The sequence below is a fragment of the Sciurus vulgaris genome (assembly GCF_902686455.1).
Source record: "Sciurus vulgaris genome assembly, chromosome: 1".
NCBI lineage: Eukaryota > Metazoa > Chordata > Mammalia > Rodentia > Sciuridae > Sciurus > Sciurus vulgaris.
The window spans coordinates 135,283,941-135,306,044 of record NC_136461.1 but is presented as its reverse complement, the minus strand read 5'-3'; the positions used below and the strand labels follow the sequence as shown (position 1 = coordinate 135,306,044).

Below are 22,104 nucleotides of genomic sequence, written 5' to 3'. Positions count from 1 at the left end.
CCCAGTTTCAGTATCTGTTTAAAATTGCTTAATCATTCACATGTTCATTATTTTTATCACCAACCATTCTGTAAAATGCAAGGAATTTGCTTTATCTACTAAGATTTTCTTAAATAAAATATAAAATAAATGACCAAAACCAAGTCTCATGTCTTTGAAAGGAGATTCTTATGTGAGTCTCCTTATGAGACAAACTACAAAATGTTAAAGACATAAAATCCCTCTTAGTCTCTTTTCCTCATTAAATAAGAGAACCTAAGGTATCAGAACAGGCATATGCATGATTCAGGTTCATTAATTTTATATCACAAAAGGGTCATTCAGAAACGAACCAGGTTGTCTAAAAAGAAGATGAAAAACTATTCTGGAGCAGTGGAGAAGCCTGGCCTATATCTTAATTATCTGCAGTCACTCATTTGGATGACAATATTTACCAACAATGAAAAACTCAATTTCCTACAACTATTTCTGAAATCATCTATGTAAATCATCCCATTACTTTCCTTCCAAAGTCCAGAATCAATGCTTTATTAAGCTTCTTGGATAAATACTTTGGGTACAATTTGCTTACTCCTCTGAACAATTTTCAAATAGTACTGTTTTGGTATTTCTATAATGTTTTCAACTCAAAAAATACCAGCATTTAAAAAATATTAAATTGGGCTCTGTCTAAAGCATGGAATAAATTTTTTTTAAATGACTATATAGAAGGAAGTTTTGATGGAAGTCTTCATTAATCATCATAATCCCCTCTGATGTACTTAAGTGAACACGATGAATAAACCTGCTCTAACCCAAGGGAAAGAAAGTTGCTGGGGTAGGGGACCTGTGACTGCTCCTAGATCATCTAAGCAACAAAGCCAGAAGCCACCAGGTAACATACGACTTCAACAGCTAAGCCATTTTTACTGGCCTTCACATAGTTTAAGGAAGCTAAACTATGCCATTCTTCTTGTCAGTTTTCTGAAAACAAGCAACCTTTAAACCAGGTAGGGTGAAATCTTTCAAGGTTTCCTCTGAAAATGAAAAACAGCTTCATTTCTCCTACGTGTGACCCTTTGATGACCAAATGCTACCCAGAACACTCAGAACCCACCACTGAGTTATGGAGATTTGTTGATGTCAAACCCCAAAAGAAAAGGTGGCAGATACTTCTAGCAGCTGAGCACGCAAGGCAGAAACTATTTCTCATGGCAAGGTGGAAAGATCCTTGGGCTCTGGTGGCAAATGCACCCTGCTACTTCTGAGCTATGTGACTCAGACAAGTCACTTAAGCGAATGATTGTAACTGCTGGGCTTTGGAGGGGTAAAGAGAACAAATACACTGACAACAGCTTAGAGATGTGTCAACGGCCTACAGCGATGTGGAGTTCCCAGAACCAGCCTTCAGTGCAACTTATTATTAACTAGAAAACCCCTTTTCTGAGTATACGTATCCATTTTCTAGCTTTAGTGCCTTGCACTGCATAGAATGAATTATATTTTTTTCGGATGCACCATGATTTTGCAAAGCTTTAGGGTTTTCACCATCCTGGATATCAATTCCCATTGCCTCACACCAGGAGTCAAGAAAATGGAAAAATAAGGAGAAAAAAAAAAAAAAAAGGAATTGACGCTAGGAAGTTGTTTCCTTAAATAAATTCAAGATGCAAGTAGATTTATTAACATCTGTTTCTCTATGTTAAAAGTTTAATTACATGTAGGGAGTGAGTCCAGGTTGGCAGGATGAGACAATAAAAATAAAGTTGACTAATATTTCAACAAGCAATGTTTATTCTAAACCCTAGAATACTAGAGCTTACAGAAAGAAAAATTTGGGCAAGTAAATATCTAAAAAAAGTTGAAAATACAAAGAGAAAACTTTAAAAAAAAAAAAAAAGGATGATATCTATGTAGTGAGATTATGTTTGAGGCAAGGGCAGGCAACAGAATTGCTCAATTAATCCCTCCAATTCCACTTACCTTGTCCACCAGCATTATCCACAGCACCACCTACTGCCATATCACTGTGCCTACAGCAGCTCAGGTTCTGCAGGGCCCCAAGAGTTAATGCAAAGCACTGGTTTTGCTAAATAAGTTATTAGGAATGAAAAAGATGTCATTTCAAAGTCAACTGGTGGGACAGGGCTCAAAACGGGAGTACACTGACAATCTTAAAAAATATCTAAATTATAAACATAGTCTTTTGGTTACTGACATGCAGCAAGTAAACAGTTTTAATTTTTCTTAGCTATTTAAACTATAAATCCAGCTATACAAAACTCTAGCTATATAAATCCAGCTCTAAAGATTTAAAAGCACAAATAAGAAATTGTATGCTGTGGTAGATGTTTATACAGTAAACATATTTATCTCCTATCATCTTCTAACAGTGGAAGTTACCTAACTGCTTATGCCAACATTGTTCTTTCAACTAGGAACTAGAAATTTTATTCTAAAACTAGAGAACAAGGGAGGGGGTGGCTTAAGGATAGGGATCCGAGTCGCTGGTTTTCCCAAATATCTAGGCCTCTGATTGTTCAATTAAGCCTTAAGCATAAGCAATTCTCATTATGAAATGAACCAGGACATGATAGAGCTCAGGACTGCTGTGTTACCCCTATGGTCAGATACGTAAGATGTACCAAAGCAACCACACCAGGCATTAAGAATACACACAGCAGCTTATCAGTATTAAGCAAAACAATTACTGAATTAAAATTAATTGAAGACTTAAAGTAGACCATTATTTTTTAAATCTGGGATTAAAACAATAATTAAAAACCCATTTTTCCAAACCAAGAAAACCAAAACAAAACAAAACAAAACAAAACAAAAAAAAACTGGATTGATTATAAAAACAAAAATAATACAAGCTGACATGTACTAGCACTATATACCAGGTACTGTGAGAAGGCCCTTTACAGATTCTCACAAAGCATCAACACCTTTCTGTCCACTTAGTGACTGACTTCACTGTGTACAATCTATAACAATACCACAGGTTAAATCCAATACATTAAATCAATGGGATTTGACCGTAACTATGCTTAATAACTCATTTGAATGGCCAGGGGTCTCAATGTCACAAAACGAGTACAACAAATCACCACAGGGTGAAGTGGAGAGGAAACGCTAAATAAATATCTTCCACACCAACAAGGGAAATGAAGAAAATGGAAGTCATACTACTCATACTGCAAAAATGCTGATTCTACTATCATATTCCTCTTTGCAAAAATAGACTAGTTAGCAGTCCTCACAAGGCCAGCCATGCAATGTTGTCACAGATGTGTGCCAGATTTTGCACAGGACGTAACTTGGCTATGAGGAAAAACCCAGAGTTTGACTGAATTTCAGGCAGAAAAGACTGCTCGTTTTTGTTGTGAATCTGAATAACAACTTGAAAGGGTTAAAAAGCCGGGCACCAGGTGTTTTCTTTCCACTTTCTAGGGTAATTTAAGCCACACGGCAACGTTATCTCTCATTTCCTTCTTCACCAGCCAGTTTGGAGGCTGGGGGGTGGGGGGGCAACCTGTCACTGCCATTTACACTGTCGCTCCTGTTCTAACAAAAGGAGGGTACCGGGCTGGGCAGGCAGGGACCCGGCTTCCCAAAGCCAGCACGCGGCTTTGTTGCCAAGTTATGTGCTCCGCTGGGTTATGGGCGGACGAGTGAGCCAAGAAGAATTTAATTCAATTTCCAATCTGTATGCTTTCAAAGAAAGTAGAGACAATTGAGGCCAAGGGAGGGACAGAGGGGATAACCAAAAATAAACTTTCAGAGTCTCGGAATCGGCATTTCTTGAAATAACTCCCACCCAGGGATTAGGACGTACAGATACTCCGAAAGTATTTATTTAGCACGAAGATTAGTGGCCTTGCATGGAGTGGGGGTCCCGTCCCTGAGGACCACTTCCCCAGCAGTAAACTGCAGGCGCGCTTTCCGAGCCCACCTCGGTTTCGCAGCGCGGCCAGCCTCCACTCATTCTCGGTCGGGCCCCGGCGCCGTGCCCGGCCTCCTCGCCGAGCCCGGGACGCGCAGCCCAACGCCGAAGGGGCGCAAGGCAGGCAGCGGCGGAGCGCCTCTCCCGGCGGGCCGAAACGACGCCAGGGTCCACTGGGCCATGCAGGCTCCCAGGCCGGGCTGGACCGCCCCGTGCTGGGCGCGGAGGCAAAGGCGCACACCCACTTCGCTCCGCGCCGCCCGGCCGCGGAGGCTTCAGTATTGTCCGCCGTTGCGGCGCGGCGGGGCCCCGGGACCCGAATCCCGGACTCCCACCGGCAGTCCTCCAGCAGTCCCCCACGGCCCAGTCTTACCTCGGCCGCGCTCCCGGCCCCCGGAGGCGCGGGCCAAGCCGGGCTCCAGGACCCTGTGAGCGATGAGGCGGGAGAGTCAGGACCGGCAAGGGAAGGCAGGCCGAGCGCGAGCGTCAGGGCCGCCGAATACTCGCCGCCACCACCGCCGCCGCAGCCGCGGGGCAACCGGGCGGAGCGGGTTAGGAGCGGGCCCAGGACTAGCGGCCGCCGAGGGCTCGTCTGGCGGCAGCAACGACCGTTCGGTCTGCACAGAATGGGAGGGCTCAGGCAGGCTTTGCAGGAGAGCGAGGGAGGGAACTTGGAGCTAGTTGCTGTGGCCCGGAGCGCGTGTCCCCGAGCGAGTGTGCACGCCCCCAAGAGCGCCCCGCCTCCGCCCCGCCCCCGTCCCGCCCCAACCCCACCTGCTTGGTCCTCAACCCCTCCCTCACCCCAACTCCTGTTCCTGTTTCTCCCCGCCCACCGCCACCCCTACTCCTACTTCCCCCACCCCAATCCCACCCTCCTTGCCAAACCAGCACCTGCGCACCACCAGCTCCTACCCCTGGATCTGAGCTTGCCGTCCTAGTTCAGACCAATCACTCCCTATTGGCTACTGGAGCCTGGTTGCTAATGCTATAACCGCACCTGGTAGCCCAGTGACTCTTGATCTCTGGCAAATTTTTTTTTTCTTTCACATACTCAGATGGGCGTTTTAGTATTAAGTGTTTGAAGAAAAATCTCAAAGGTGATGTACTACTGCCTTTAGAGTGTGGGCCAGCTGACGGTTCAAAGTTAAGTAAATGTGAGTGGAGAGGGGTGCTTCATATTTATCTCAGTGTATTATTTGCTTAATAACTTGGTTTTCTCTGGGGGAAAGAGTTGCTTTGAGAAAGCTAAACTTACTCTCAGTTTTTATTTTGCTACTGGGAATTCTAAACGATGAAATCCATGTTCATCAAAACGATTGAGTCTGAACAAGGTAAGGATTCACGAAATAATGATTTCTTCTCGAAAATATTTAGCAAAGATTTTTTTCACCTTTATTAAAATTATTTGAAATATGGTGGCATTCATCTCTTTTTTTTTTTCAGGAAAGTCATCTATATGTATTTAAATCATGTGACTGTTGTTTCATTCCATTTCAGAAATTAACAAATAAATAAAACTCAGAGTTCTGTATTAAATGTTGGGTTATTCACAAGAGTGCCATTTTAAGAAGTGATGTGATTCAGAGCTTTATGTGACACTTTCCTTTGTCATAGGGATACATTCCATGTGGTCACAGATTATGTTGTGGTCTCCATTACTCCAGAAGTCCAAAGTTCATGTCACAAAGGAATGAAGTTATTTTTCATCATTGCCATAGCAAATGTAACCAGCTTTACTCCCTCCAAAGTAGTTTTTAAAGAAACTTCTTTGCCCCAACTCCTTCCTGTTAGGAATCGCTTCTCCCATTGGGCATGACCAGAACACAATTCCCCTTGCCATTTCAGTGGCAAGTCACCCAGGCCTGCCAATTAAAGTATTTCATATCCTCTGGACATAGAAATGGGCAGTGGGGAGGACATATGATCTAATTAGGACGACTGGGGACCTTTTTCCTGACAGATGTGGCAGTACCTGAGATCATGCTGTGTAAGGCCACTGTAGGGGAGGTAACCTAGCAGAGAACAAAGCCAAACCAGAAGGAAAGCTCAGTGAGTGATGGAGGCTGAAGTCTTAATGACATCAATGATCCCCTCCAGGCAATCATCTTCCAAACCAATCAAAGCACCTTGACTTCTGCAGAAGTACACCAATATATTTTATTTCTCCCTCATACTATTTGGGAGTAGATGTCTTTCAAAATATTCACTTTTAAAATAATAAAAGATTCCCCTATGATCCATGCTTTGAAGATCACTAATGTAGCCAATGGGTTCTAGCTTGGTTCTAGCTTCTTATTGCCTAAGTTACTTCTTGCCTAAGTATATGTCAAGAAGCCCCAAATTTTAATAGATTAAGGTTCTTATTTATGATATTTTTATTGTCCAGTGTGGGTTTAATATCCTCCTATTGCCCTCTCCAAAACAAAAAGCTAATGAAAAGGCAGTTATAGAACCAGAGAGTAAACAGTAAGATATCTAAACCAGAACATTCCAGTAAAATTTTTGTTCTGTCAGTTATTCCAACAAAATGTTCTGTTATATTCCCCGTTGTTTGCTGATGTATATGCTTTTGTAGATAAAACTTCAAGGGACTCTTGAAATTAAATTTTTTTCTACTGGAATTTTCTTGTGCTAAAAATTGTTCAGAAGTGGGCCATTGGCCTATGCTTGGAATTCTTTTGTCTCGCAGAGTTGTTTTTTTTTTTTTTTTCCTAAAAGTATGTAACAATATTTGATTAGTACCCAAACAAGCATCCATATACTAATCAGTATGTTAATTAGCCATTACTCACAGGTCACTGTGACTAGTGGCCCTAGTCCTAGTGTGGTAATGGACTGAAGGACATGAAGGTAATGTATTAGTGATAACCTCTGATTGCTGGAATTGTTCATTGTGGGAAAATGTGATATTGAAAAGATAGGAGATAAAGTTTTCAGTTGTCTTTCTCCAGTTGGATAAGTACCTAGTCTGTCTACCACTAATGAAATTTCAAATGTATAAAAGCCCATGAACTGAATAATAATGTATCATAAACAGATGTGAGCCTCCAAAAAGGAGAGTACAAAAAAGTGAACCATCTCTGGAATCATGACAGGGCAGCTTAAGAGGAAAAGGAAAGAAAAATGCATTCTGGAATCCAAGCACATTCTGAGTGGCCCTTGCTCGAATGATTGGCTCTAAGTCCCCAGGGGGAACTTCTGCCAAACATTCAGATTTCCCCCAACATTTATGGATTGGGTCCTTGTGATGTCTGAGCTGTTTGCTTGCCCAAGCATGGTACAGAGATCTCTAAGTAAACTAGAGGTCAGACAGCCCTGTCTTTCCAGAACTCCCCCTAGTATGATGGCATAACCCAGTGATTTTCAAACAATGACAGAATCACCTAGAGTGCTCTGACATTGTCAGGTCTCCAAGTTGGGGGAGGAGGAAAAGGCATTTGCATTTTTTAGAAACTTGTCCCAAGAGATTGCAGCAATTTGTCAGGGTTAAAGTAAATAAGGTCTGTGAATCTGTGCTCTTCTTTCCACAGAAAAAGACTTAAGAAACCCTCAGTCCTCAGATCAGCTCCATTTACTTAGAATTGTATGTAAAATTAAAGTTACTGATTGAATAAGGTCCATTTGTCTTTTCTTCTTAACAGCCTCCCGTTCTTCCTTGGATAAAGAAAAAGCAGTAAGGAGAGGAATGCACATGAGTAGGAGGATTTGCTAGAAGCAATCACACTGAAGGAAAAAGGACAGCTCACAGTAAGACTGATAAGAGAATTGCTAACTGGAAAGCATTGTCAGTCACTGGACCCAGAGGCCACTCCACCCGTGGCAACAGCCCATGGTGGTTATCTCGTGTTGCTTGTTTTACAGTCTACTGCATGTTCAGGTTGAGGATCACAGGAATCAAAACAACTAAATTATGTTCATGAATACTGACCTATATCATTTACTACTAGTAGCTGCCATTTATTAAATCCTTAGTCTGTGCTAGGCAGTTCACATGCTTCATTTTTAGTTTTCACAAGGGCCCTAAACATAAATATTATGGTGTCCATTTTACAAACAAGAAATTCAGACCCAGAGAAGGTGAGTAACATATCCAGGGTCACAGAATTAGTAATTACAGAATTGAAAGGCTAGTCCAAGTGACCCCTAAGCCTATGTATCTTTTACTATAAACAAAATGGTCCCATGAATCACACAACATCCATCCCAGGAAATAACAACTAGCCATGGGAGACTCTTTAAATTTAAGTGTATTAAACTTTGAGGACATTTGAAATCATTGAGTTTCATTTAAATTCATCAAATTAGGGCTGAAAATGTGGCTCAGTGGTCCAGTACTTGCCTAGCATGCATGAGCTCCTGGTTTCAATTCTCAAAATACACACACACACACAATTATTTTAATTAATTAATTTTTTTTGGTACCAACAATTGAATTTAGGTACCTTAACCACTGAGTCACATCCCAGACCTTTTTATTTTTTTTATTGTGTGACAGGGTCTTGCTAAGCTGCTTAGGACCTCACTAAGTTGCTAAGGCTGGCTTTGTACTTGTGATCTTCCTGCCTCAGCCTCAGAGTTGCTGGGATTTCAGGTGTATGCCACAGCACCCAGCAATTTTTGAACTTTAAATGCTAATAAATTAAAATTTTCTCCATCACATACCTACTTTTCAAATGCTCAATAGTAATCTGTGACTAATGGCTGTCATGCTGGATGGCCAAGATAAAACATTCTCATCACAGCAAAAAGTTCTGTTGTATATATAGTTCACATAGTTGTCTGTATTATCAATTAATGGCAATGTTTTCTGTAACTGAAAATTTTCCAAGAAAATTTTATAAAGGGGTTATTCCAACCCCTTTATATTAACTGTTGTCATAATTTTTTTCCTAAAGAGTATAATTTTTTTCTGTGCCTGCTTTGTTCACAGCATACCGGACTAAGTATCCCTGGAAAGCATATAGGGCAAGGAGCCCCTTTCCATGGATCCACATGGCATGCTCTTGAGCTTGTGCTGCTGCTTCTTCCTTCTGGCATCTTTGTCCTCCATCTTTATTTCTTGTTTCTTGCAGAATACCTGCTTGCCTGCCATTGGCTAAATTATGATGCCTGTTAACATTCTGTCCCAATCCTGATTCCATCTGTCCTTATGATGTCTCCAAATATAGTCTTCCCCTGGTATCCATGAGGGATTGGTTCCAGGACCCTCCACAGATACCACAATCCACAGATGCTCAAGTCCCTTATATACAGCAGTGTAGTATTTGCACAGAACCAGAGCACATCTATCCATATACTTTAAGTCATCTCCAGATCATTCATAATAGCTAAAATAATATAAATTCTATGTAAATAGTTGTTTCTAATGTACTATAAGTAATGACGATAAGAAAAAATCTGTACATATTGAGTAGAGACATAATTTCTTTTTCTGAATATTTCTGATTTGTGGTTGGTTGAATCTCAGAATGCAGAACACATGGATACGGAAGGCTGACTATACCACTGATTCACCTGTGACTCTGGAATTTCACTCCAACTTCTACCTCTATTTATAATCTTGAGGCTAGTTGTTTGTTTTGGCGGGTTTGGTTTCATTTGTTTGTCTTGTTTTGTTTTGTTTTCCTTTTTCCCTACCTCTCTGTTAGACCAGTGCTACTCAAGAACCATCTGTGGACTGGAAGTAGTCTGTGAATTGTTTGAGTGCTTTAGGACATTAGTTTAGAAAGTTAAAGACTGTGTTTAGAAACTTTTATGGCAATTTTACATTGCAGGGATACTGTATTTTATTGTATTTGTGTAAATGACAAACTACAATGGATTAGAAAATAAAAATAAAAATAAATCACAGAAAACAAATACTGTACCATGGAGATCAGGCTGTTTCTGGGTTACTGCATGTTGTACAGAACAGCAGTGCCTGGCCCTGAGTTACAGAATGTATCAACAAGAATAACCCCCAGCAGTACAGCACTATGATAAGACACATATTCACAAATAAATTAATTGTACTAATAAAAAACAACCACTTGTGAACTTACTGAACTGCATCAGAAGCACATGGATGCAGCAGGATATCAAACCCATACAAGAGAAACCAGGCTCACAAGCTTATCAAATATACCAGACCACTGAATGATGCAAACCCTCACTTGAAACACGTAAAAGGAAGGGCACCTAAGACAGTTGTACAGTGGCACATACCAGTCCATGATCTTATCAGATCATCCAGTGAACACATCACAAGGTGGACAGGAGATGAACTCCTTACTTTTTCCCCAGGGTTTCAGCTCAGGTTCACCTCCCTGCTTGATGCATTCCACTTCAAAACTGCCTGCCAACTGGACCCAGGCTTAGAATAAATTCTGTTCCCAGAACAAGTTCTTTAACTGGTTCATAATCTGACCACCTGCCGTGACTCTTTTGCATTTATATCCGTTCTCTGACTTCTCTCAGTGAGACCTCTTGAAATTCTCTGGTCACTCTGAAGCCTTTCTTAGCTTTTATGTAATATGTGTTACACACACACACACACACACACACACACACACACACAATTGTGTAAAGCATTATGTGTGATTTGAGTGGTGTAGATATTAGTGATTAAGACTGAAATAAAAGAACCTGTGATTTCCTGCTCATGGCTAGCAAGTGAACCATGAATCCAGTATTCAGTTAATTAATGCCAATGAAAATGATGCAGTCTGTGAATTTATTTATAATGACCAACATTGTGTAATGACACAAATGTGTCTAGTCTATGTTAATGGTATATCTTGCTTAAACACTCCACCAGTTTCTCTCTTAGTGTTATGGTTTGGATGCAGGGTATTCCCCCCAAACTTCTATGTTAATGCAGGAATATTCAGAGGTAAAATGATTGGATTATGAGAATTGTAACCCAATCAGTCCATCCTAGTTTGAGAGGACTAACTAGGTGGCCGGTGGGGCATGACTGGACAAGTTGGATCCCTGGGGATGAGACCTGGAAGGCTGCATCTTCTCTGCAGCCCTTTCCTCTCTCTCTTTGCTTCCTGTCCACCATGAGTTGAGTGGCTTTCCTCTACCACACCATTCCTCCATGATGTTCTGCCTCACCTTAGGCCCAGAGCAATGAGGTTGGCCCACCATGGACTGAACCTTTGAATCCATGAGCCAAATTAATATTTTCCTCCTTCTTTTGTACTTTGGTCACAGTGATGAAACGCCAACTAACACATCTAGGACTCTAATACTTATCACTACTATTTGTTATTGACTGAAGTGTTATTACCACCAAATGCATCAGTCAGGAGCTAGTGGAAAACAAGGAATCTAACACAGGTGTCTACATAAAAAAGTGCTAGAGAAATTGAAAAATCAAAAACTGAAAGGTGAGTCCACCTGGCCTTTGGCAGCAACAAGAAACAGTTACCCTAAGAATAAATGTAAAGAAAGCTGTGTCACTGATGTGGGAGGAAGCTGGAGCTGATCAATATCCAGGAATAACAAGGACAGGCCCCCAGAATCCAAGACTCTGAAGGTCACAAAGATACTGTCTGCTTAATTGTGATTTCCCTATTCTTTTATTGACACTGAACATAATAAAAAGATTTCCTGAGGGACTCTAGATTGCCAAACAGTACCTACACTCATCCCTCGGTCCCTGGATTGATTCCAGGACCCTCCACTGATCCCTAACTCCTAATATCTCAGGTTCCTTATATAAAATGAAGTATAACATATGCACATTCTCCCATAGACTTTAAGTCATCTCTAGAATACTTATAATACCTAAAATAAGGGAAATGTTATATAAAAAGTTGCTATACTATTTAGGGAATAATGGAAAGGAAAAAAGTCTGTACATGATCAGTACAGATGCAATTTTTTTTTCAAATATATTTGATCTGCTGTTGGTTGACTACCTAGATGTGGAATCAGTTGGGAGGGAGGGGCCACTATATAGTATGGTAATTACAGAGAGTGGATTTGAAGCTGTTCAGATCCTTTCCAGATATAAAAGCAATCTATATTTGAGAACCAAGATACTCTATCCACTTATATGATATAAATATGTGAGCTCTTATTTTTATTTGGCTCAAGACTTATAGCTATTCAGATTTTAAAATATTTGGAAAAGATTACGCTGTTAGAATCTGCTGGTATCACATGTGGAATATTGGTTTAACATACATTCCTTCCATATTCTTGTAGACAATGTGAAATATGGTACTAAGTATGTGGAGTGTCTTTAAACTATTCACAGTGAGGTGAACTTAGAACATTAGAGTACATTCTTAATAGGAGTATAATCCATCTTTTTGGAGCAGAGCTCACATATTCTCATTTTCCCTGAACTCAAAAAACAAGGGTGACATGAATAACTGAATTTTCTAATTTCATTCAAACATCTTCCTAATCAAATATTAAACCACTTTTTTATTAGTAGCCAGGAAAATGAACTAATTTAAACTTTTCTCCTCCCTTTCACCATTGTATAGCAAAGATACTAATGAGTAAAATAGATAATAAGCATGAGAAAATGAGGAGAAAAGGACAAGTAGGAAATATTAGGTCTCTGAGTTACAGATGGTACCCACACATAATAACCATTTCCCTCTATTTAAAATACATTTAAAGTAGGTGCACGGACTTGTAAATCTTGGGGTTCAGTGTGTATATTTCCCCCCACTCTGTGTATAATGTGTATGGTATGATTTCTAAATGTTTAGTGAGGAATTTCAGGTAGGAACTTCTGTTTTTCAGTCATTGGGTATTAATATAAAAGATGAGCAATGGTTTTCCTGACATTTGTGGAAATTACCTGCAAATTACAGGGAAATTTTAACAAAATGTCAGAGTGCTTTTCGTACAGATGTGAATTTTAGCTCATTCTCCCACACATGCCTCCCTCACGCATTCTGTCACCAAATCTCTCATTTTCAGTGTTTTCACTCACGCGTCTCATCATTCATGTCTTATCTGCACTTAGTACAATAGCTTTCCCAGTTGAACGTGTAATCACATAGCCAGTCAAGTGTGCTCTTTATTACCCCGTCTACGATCATTCTTCCATTTCCCAAATTGGCACAGATCAATCTGTTGAGTGGTAGTTCAATGACACTGACTCGTCTTATTTACTCACAGATTACACACATCCTTAATTTTCTGCTGGTTTAACAGCCAAGACTTCTAAGTAGATATCTTTTTAGAGTGTCAACATTTGCAAATTCCTAGCCAGCTAGTCATTGGAGAGGAAGGGGGCAGAGAAATGAATGGAGGGAGGAGGTCAGGAGAAGAGAGAATGCTGTGGGGGAGGAAGTGTCTCTGTTCCCCAGCTCATGGCTCCACTTATCTAAAAGCCTTCCTCTGAACTCCAGCATAGTGTGCAGGAAGACTAAATCACAGTGTGTTGAGATCTTTTAGAAAAAAATGGCATTAATTGAAAATCTGGTGTTTCTGATGGAAGTGTAGATGAACACAATCAGCACAGACTGCAAAAATAACATGTGTAACTATAATGGTTATCTAACAATCTCCACTTCCTGTTTTGTTGTTATGCAGGAGTTTATGCTAAGTAATAAGTGCAAATTTTAAATAATGGTACAATTTTCTCATAATCATAAAGCATAATAATCTTATGAATTTTGGATTGGCTGAATTCCCAAACTCTCAGTAACATCTTAATCATACTGTTCTTAGAAGGTCTTCCTAGGTTACACATGATTTTGTGGCTTATTTATAAGAACTCAAACTGCACTGGGCATTAATAAGTGACTCAATGCAATGAAGTAGGTTAATAATACCAATGGGTCTTGCATGGCTCTTTATTAACCTCATCAGACTGTAAGCAACATGAGAACAGGAGCTAAAGCTAAGCCCTCATTTAAAATTTCCATACTATTTAGCAAAATCAGAAGAGCTCACAAAGGCTCATCAAGTACTCAGTGAAATAATTTGTGCTCTGATAATGTTATAATTATCATGTCACCTTATAGTCATCTTGACTCCCCTCATTAGGCGCTGGTTTGACTCTGCACCACTGCAGCATTTCCTATACAACCTACTCCTGAGCACAGGATATACTGTCATCTTGGAGGAGCCCCTGATCTAAGTGCAACTGCCAATAGACACCAAGACTTCTTTCCCACCTGGAACACCCATTAAAATCCAGAAGAGAATGGGAATGGGGGATTATCAGATCTTACCTTTACTTGGATTCAGAAAGATTCATTAAGTCACATATTTAAGGATGTGAATAGCCAGACATTCTTCTTGACCTCCAATAGATGAAATACTGTATTTCTCTAAATGAAAAAATTGTATTTGAGAAAATAGAGTTGTGATGATGGTTCTTGAACCAAACAAAATGTGAATCACCCAGGCAGGGCCTTGAACCTTATAAGGAGACTGCAGGAAAAGAGACTTTTCAGAATGCTAGGCACCTGGAGGCAGAGATGGTCTTTAGCTATACCTGACAGCTCACTCAGCTTTCTGTGTCCTCCCCTCACCCCCAGAACATGTGGCCTTGCTAACATCTCATTAAGTTGTAGTTTTAGTTTTTTCAGGGTGGAGTTGCAAACTCCAAATACAGAGGGCAGAGGCAGAAGAACTATTGAGTTTGTCAGATCCTGAAATTTGTTTTCTTATACATTGTGGGTTATTATAACTGCAGAGAGGCAGTTATATCTACAGTTACAGTTTATGTTCTCAGCTAATTAAACAAGTGTGACACACACACACACACACACACACCCCACACATTTTTCCATCAGTCTACAACCTATCTGAAATGTTGCAGTTTCCACGGGGCTTTATACATAAGAGAAGGTTATTATATAAACACAGCCAGCCTACCATTACCTCACATTTAACCAAGTAAGGTGTTGATAAAATATATACTATGTTTACCTTCCCATATCTCAACAGCAAAAAAGACCTTAAGTTAGAAAGTGTATTTTTTCTGATAATACAGTAATAAATTGAGATAGTAAAATTGAGGTATTAATGTGTTTCATGTTAATGTGTTGTTAAATATCTAAAAAATACTATTATTTAGCTGAGAAATGACTCCCTAAATCTAGTTAATATGAAAACTCATAATCTGCCATATAGTAAAAAATAATTAATTTTTACTTTTCTATATGATGACCTTAGCTGAAGACTGAAATGTCATTACAAAAGTGTTTTCCTATTTTGAGGTGTGAATCTCTTATAAACAATATACCATTGTAATGGTTATAGTATATTTGTAAATAATTTAGCCTATGAAGAATGCTTGACATTTAGATGCTGGTCATATATTTGTGCTTTATCATTAAAACAATTTTATTCACATGTGTTTTAAATAAATAATTAAATTTTTATTCTTATATTTTGTTTTTTCTTTCTACTAAATAAATTGATAAGAACTATTATGCATTTTGACATAATAACTCATAACACATTGGCTAGATATCCCTAAGAACTTCAAGGCTGCTTAACTAAGAGGGGCACTGAAGTTTAAAAACATTACAATATCTTTCTTAATATTCTCTCTGATTTTTGCAGGGTTGACATATAAAACCACATAGCCTACATTGTCCCACTCTACTGGCCACACCTCAGATGTCATCCCTGGATAAATGCACACAGAAATTCCTAATACTAAAATGTTTTATTTTGTGAATTTTTCTGAAAGTGTTAAAAAATTAATCAAATGATTTTAATGATTTCTGGGAACTTTTTTTTCAGTATTTCATATTGAAAAATGCAGTCTATGCAGCCCAAACTCTGATGATCTGTACAAATTAAATTAGTTCACCCTCCCCCATAAAAACAGAAAAATCATGCTATCTAGAGTAGAAAATTTTCTAAATTTACTGTTGTTAGTAAAGTTGTTATGGTAACAACTCTGAATGTTTCCTTTTTGCCTTTCCTGCTGAGCAAGTCTGACTTACTTCAGATATTCTTATGAATAAATGACTTCAATAAAATATAAGGCCTTTTTCCATGTCTGTGGGTTTGAAACTTTTTTGGGGGTAGAGATGAAAAGAAAGAATATACTTTTTTAAAAAAGATCTTTTATGTGTTAAAATATATATTCTTTTAGGCAAATATTAATAATCATACTTATTTGGAAAATATCTTAGCATATTGTGTGTTTATCACAGACTATTTGCAAGAAAGAAAATCCATGCAGGTTACATGATATTGTAACCACACCCTGCAAAATGAAGGAATTACTGTATTTTTCCACATGTTGAGGTAAACCACATAATGTACAAGTAGTGGAATAACTACAACCACAAATATGCCTGCATATTTCCCATTTCTGTTTCTTTTAATTTACTTGGATTTCTTTCTTTTGCTGTGATAAGAAAATTTTCCAAAGAGAACCTACAAATATTTTATGCAAGAGAAATTCCAGCAAACTTACAAGGCTTCCTGGAGGGCAGCAATAGTAGGAAGCAACTTTGGTGCTTAATCAAATGATAAGAAATGGCCAGGTGCTATGGCACAGTCCTATAATTCTAGTGGCACTGGAGTGGGAGGGAGGAGAATCACAAATTCACAAGTTCAAGGTCAGCCTGGGCAACTTAGTGAGACCCTCATTACTTAGTGATACCCTGTTTCAAAATAAAAAAAATAAAAAGACTAGGGATGTAGCTCAGTGGTAAAGAACCCTGTGTTCAATATTCAATGTCAAAGAATGATGATGATGTTGATGACAATAATAATAATAAATAAGCAAAGCCTGACAATCATTTGATAACAATGTGACTGACAAAGAATAAAAATTTAAAACCTTAGCAGGTGGAAGATAATGTTTGTATGATTGCACATAAATAGACTCCAAAGACTCCAAATTCACAATGCAAGATGAAACCTTGTTAAGAACTTGTCAAGCTATAAGCATAAATTACATGTAATGTTGATTTTACAATAGCAAGTCAGAATTGTGAGGAAGACAGAAGAGGAAACTGCAGAATGAATGGGTACACTGCAAAAAGATCAATTCATATGCATTGAATACCTTGTTCATTCACTTAACCTATATTGCAAAACTTCTTTGTCTAGGCTCTGCTATGGCTTTGCTGCTAGGAGGGTAGCAGGCAAGGTTGTTATGCTCATGAAACTACCTGTTTCCATGGTAGGAGAATAAAAGTATACCTAATACATGTATATAATACATGTAAAAATGATTTCAAATAATGATGAGCTTATTTGTTGATTTTTTAAAAATAGGATGATGCTATAGAGAGTAAGTGACTATGAGGTATGAAGTTTAATTAGATCAGGTGGTTAGAAAGATCACATTGTACAGATGCATTTGAACAGAGACCTTAGGAGGTAAAAGGAACCAGCCATATAAAGATGAGAAGCAGGCAAATTCTAGGCAGAGGTAATAGCTTTTGCAATGCCCCCTGGGGCAGGAGTGAGTTAAGTGTGTTGAGATAAAGGTCAAAGAATAGTGGTAGGGGAGGTTGGAAAAGAGAAAAGTCCAGAGCAAGGAGTTTATATTTTATTTTACCTGCAATGAAAAACACTAGAGGTTGTATAACTGCTTTATCTTTCTGCAAAATCAATCTAGCTGAAGTATCACAAATGGATGGGTGTGTGGGCAGTAAAAATAATAGCTGGGAGATCAGTTTGGGAACTTTCAGTGATCAAGGAAAATAGATGGAGGCATCTTGCACCAAGTTGCAGTAATGAAGATGAAGGAACATTTAATAAATTCAGGTTGTATTTTTGGAATAAAACTTGAAGATGGATTGAAAATTAGATGTGGAGGTGTAAAATAAGGAAAATGATAACCCTTAGCGATAAATATGCTGACGACAGAAAATACAGTATAAATGCGGACTAAGGAAAAGCTGGTGAGAAGAGTCTTGGGGGTCGTTTCGTATTGGACTTAGATCATAAAGGATGTCTAGCAGAGCCTCATACCTAAAGGGCCTATGCAATCATGAGCAAATGGTCACACTGTTTCTGCTTAAATGTCCCTGTAATGAAAGCACCTTTAGATTTCATTAATGAGAGTCAATCTCACTGAACTGCTCATAAAATGAATATGAAATAGATTTGAGACCTTTCATTTTTAAAAACATCAATATGATACTGAAAATGTATATTTTGAAAGAAAGGCTAATTTCAAAGTCTGAGAAAGAGACTTTTCCTTACTTTGTTTTGTCTAGTTTTTATTGCCACATTTTAAAGGTAGCAAGTTCAAGGGAATTGAAAATGGGTCCCAAAAGAACTGAGAAGAGAGAAAACTCTTAAAGTTTATGAGAGTTTGGAAGGTGGGGCAAACAGAAGACTGATTGGTTTTTCTGCATTTCTGTAAAGAATTAGGTACGAAAAAGCAACATAACTTAGAAATAGAAAACCTTCTATTTTGACATAAAGAACCCTTTTGTGGGTTTAAGAAGCAAAATACTTCAGTATTCTTTTGAGTCCTATAGCCCTATAAGACTAAGTTAGAGAACAATTAGTTTTAGATAATTAAGAGTGTCTATCAAAAGCCGGGGACAACAGGATCCTCATGTTAAAATAGGCTTATGTGTCTACTGAGAGACTTAAACTCTCCCAATTACCAGATGTGATTGAGTATAGGGCAAAGTACACCAGAAATGCTGCTCATTCCACTATGGGGCCAGCAAGGATTGTAATCTAGTTAACAGAAGGAGACAGAGGAAGAGAGATGTTATCACATAGATGTGAAAATTTCACAATTTGGAGGTCATTTTCTCAGGCAAAAAAATGGCAGTCTTGCCTATTAGTGGCATATAACTTGTTTGACTAAAACACTAAACAAAGAAAACAATCAATAATTCAACAATTTTACTCAGAATGACCTTAAAAAATAAGAAGCCAGAGTGCAGTAGTGTACACCTGTAATACCAGCTACTCAGGAGACCGAGGCAGGAGAATTACAAGTTTGAGACCAGTCTGGGCAACTAAGCGAGCCCCTATCTCAAAATAAAAGAAAAGAACTGGTATGTAGCTCAGTGGTGAAGCACCCCTGGGTTCAATCCCCAGTACCATAAATAATTAAGTAAATAAATAAATAAATAAATGGTAAAAAAAAAACAAAAAACGTAGAACAAAGTTGAAGAAATTTTACTACTGAATACCAAAACTTATAAAGCTATAGCAATTAAAGCATAAGATAAAAAATGAATAAAATATACAAAATTAAAAACAGGAAGTTCTGTTTGTAAAAAGATAAATAACAAGCCAGGTGTGGTGGAACATGCCTGTAATCCCAACAGCCTAGGAAGCTGGGACAGGAGGATGATGAGTTCAAAGCCAGACTTAGCAATTTAGCAAGGTACTAAGCAAGTCAGTGAGACCCAGTCTCTAAATAAAATACAGAAAAGCACTGGGGATGGAACAGTGGTTAAGTGCCCCTGAGTTCAATTCCCAATACCAAAAATAAAAAAGACAAAGAGACAAAAAGAAAAACTTTTGCAATACTTATGACTGAGAAAGATTCATGTACAAAATATGAAATTATCAGATAACAAAGAAAAATGGTCACAAATACTTGAAAAGGATCACACAAGAGGATATCCAGATAGCTAGTAAACACATTTTTAAAATGCTCTCAGTTTCACTAATATCAGGGAAATGAAAATTCAATTCACATTAACTTACCACTGTGAAAACATCAGAATGGCTAAAGTTTAAAAATCAAACAAACAAAAATTGTCAATTTGTGGAATGATTGAACTGCGGATTCACAGCAGGTAGGAGTGTACATGAACTGTCCATGTCTAAGAAAACTGAGTATTCCCATACTCCAAGACCTGGCAACTCTGCTTCTAGGAATAGACCCAAAAGAAAAGAAATATGTACATATGGTTACCAAAAGACATGACCAAGGATATTCATAGCAGCAATATTTACAAGATCCAAACACTGTTAACTCACTAATATCCCTTAGCAGTAGAATGGATAAATCGATTTTGGTACAAACAATTCTAAACAGCGTGAAAATAAATTAGCAACTGATATGTATATCACTACAAAGTGGAAGTTCACAAACATATCATTAAGCAAAGAAAACTGGATACAAAAGAATATATACCATAGAATTCCACTTACATAATGTTTAATAACAGGGAGAATTTGTTGATGGTTTTAGAAATCAGGATGGGTGTTACTTCTGGGGAACATGGTAGCATAAGTAATTGAGAGACAGCAAAGGGAGGCTTAAGAGATGCTAATTTGATGTTTCTTCAAAGGGTAATGGCCATGTAGGGATTCAGTTTGTGATAATTTAGTAAGTTTACACATAAAATCTGCATATTAAGTTATACTTTAAACATAGGTGTATAAAGCTGTATATGTTGTATTTTAATTAAGTGCATGCAAATAGCACATGTAAGCTAATTGTCAGTTAAAATTTTGTTTAAAATGTACAAGGAGAGGGGCTAAATTATTTCAAACTTTTTAACCATGAACATAGCTTATTACATCTCAGGAAATATAAAATTGCGTAAAATTAAGCAAAAACAAAACAAAACCAAAACAACAACAGAAACAATTCTAAAGAGACCTCAACAGGTTGGAACGGTAAACCAAATCTACAAGGTAAGGTTGAATATTGATAAATACAAAGTTATTCTCTTGTGTTTCAAGGAACAAGTAAGCTATCTGTAAGTAGCCAACAGTACATTCAAAGAAATCCAAAGATTGAGAGCAGGTCAAAGTTCAAAATGTTGTCCAGATAGTAACCCTAACTGACTCTATTTACCTGTCTCTAAAATAGCTATGAAAATAGAATAAAAAGACCAAACTGCCTCTCAACTTATTTCAAGAGTGAGACAATTTTTAGAGATAATCTTCCATAAAGTACTTAAAAATCAAAGGAGTAGAATTAGAATTGCAATGATTAGCCTGAAGCTATCTGGTCAGATGAAATGGAACAAAGTTACTGGCAAGAATAAAGGTTGGAATTCAGCAGCTCCTCCCTCCCTTCCTGCCACCCGGAAGTAAAGAGTCTGCCCCATTCAGAGAACAGGCAATGGCTTCCCTGTTTTGTTCGCCTCACTTTCACCAATTGCTCTCTTTCTAGTTTGGAGAAAAAGCTTGGAGAGGGCAACTCCCTAAAAAAGAAAAAGGAAAGAAGTTCAAGGTAGAATCATCAGTGCACACACTGAGTGGAGGCAGATCCAGAAATGAAGAGCCTCTTGTTGGTGAACACCATCAGAGCGTCTTGTAGGGAAGATGGGCACCAGGCAAAGAGAAACATCCGCCATATTCCAGCTTAACTCCATGAAATGAAAACCTGCTGGACTTTGACAAACCCAACAAAGGCAAGGATATAGTGATATGACAATTTGTCTACAGGTCCGATGGTGCTATTTAAGATGGGGTGCTCAAGAAGCCACCTCCAAGGAAGAGGTGATCTTTGTACTAAGATCCCAAGACCCAGGAGCCAGCCAAGCAGAGGAAAACTAATTGCAAGTGCTGTAATGCGGGAATCAACTCAGCGTGTTTGAAGAACAGGGAGTTAATGTAAGTTTATTCTTTTCTTTTTTTTTTTTTTTTAAGAGCACTAATTGTGCTTACTGGTCTAATTTGCTACCATTTCAGTTTCCATTTTGAATTCTGATTTGCCATAACATATACTATTTTATGCAGGATTCAAAATTAGGAATCAGGGATTGGGAATGTCTTCCTGTGACTCCATGAGGGTTAGGGTTGGGGTTGGGGGCGGGTGTGCTTCCTATTCCTGCAACCTAAATCTGTTATCTAGAGGTCTTAACTTGAAAGGGAGTAAAGCTTCCACCAGGGACCACAACAATGATTCCTTTGGACTGGACATTGAGACTGTCAAATGATCATCTTGGAATTCTTAGCCAGTGAATCAACAAGCAAAGGAAGATAGATAGAACGTGGGCTGGAATGATTGATCAAGACCCTTAAGGCGCAATTAGTTTGTACTCGCAGTGGGGGTAGAAAGCAATATGTTTGGAATGCAGGAGATCCCTTGGGGCTCTTCTAAGTGCTTTCAAGTCCTGAGATTAAAGTCGATGGAAATAAGGAAAACCCAATTCAGGCAGGACTGCTAATGCCCAGACACTTCCAAACTGAAAGTTTGCTTACCTGTTACCTAGGAGGTAAGAAACCACCACCAGCTGAGGTACTCCCTGAGGACAAAGGAAATACAGAATGGATAGTGGGAAGGTTTACATGTGACCAGGTAA

At 38.5% G+C, this 22,104-nt stretch overlaps 1 protein-coding gene across 6 annotated transcripts in view; it reads right to left on the bottom strand.

The window, feature by feature from the left end:
* FAM110B (family with sequence similarity 110 member B) overlaps nt 1-4,621 on the bottom strand; it is a 144,416-nt gene extending 139,795 nt beyond the window's left edge. For all 6 annotated transcript variants that reach the window (XM_079111760.1, XM_079111758.1, XM_079111754.1 and 3 more), the window contains exon 1: nt 4,299-4,621. The gene's annotated coding sequence lies outside the window, so the exon portion shown is untranslated. The remainder of the gene's footprint in view (nt 1-4,298) is intronic.
* Between the last annotated feature and the right edge of the window lie 17,483 nt (nt 4,622-22,104).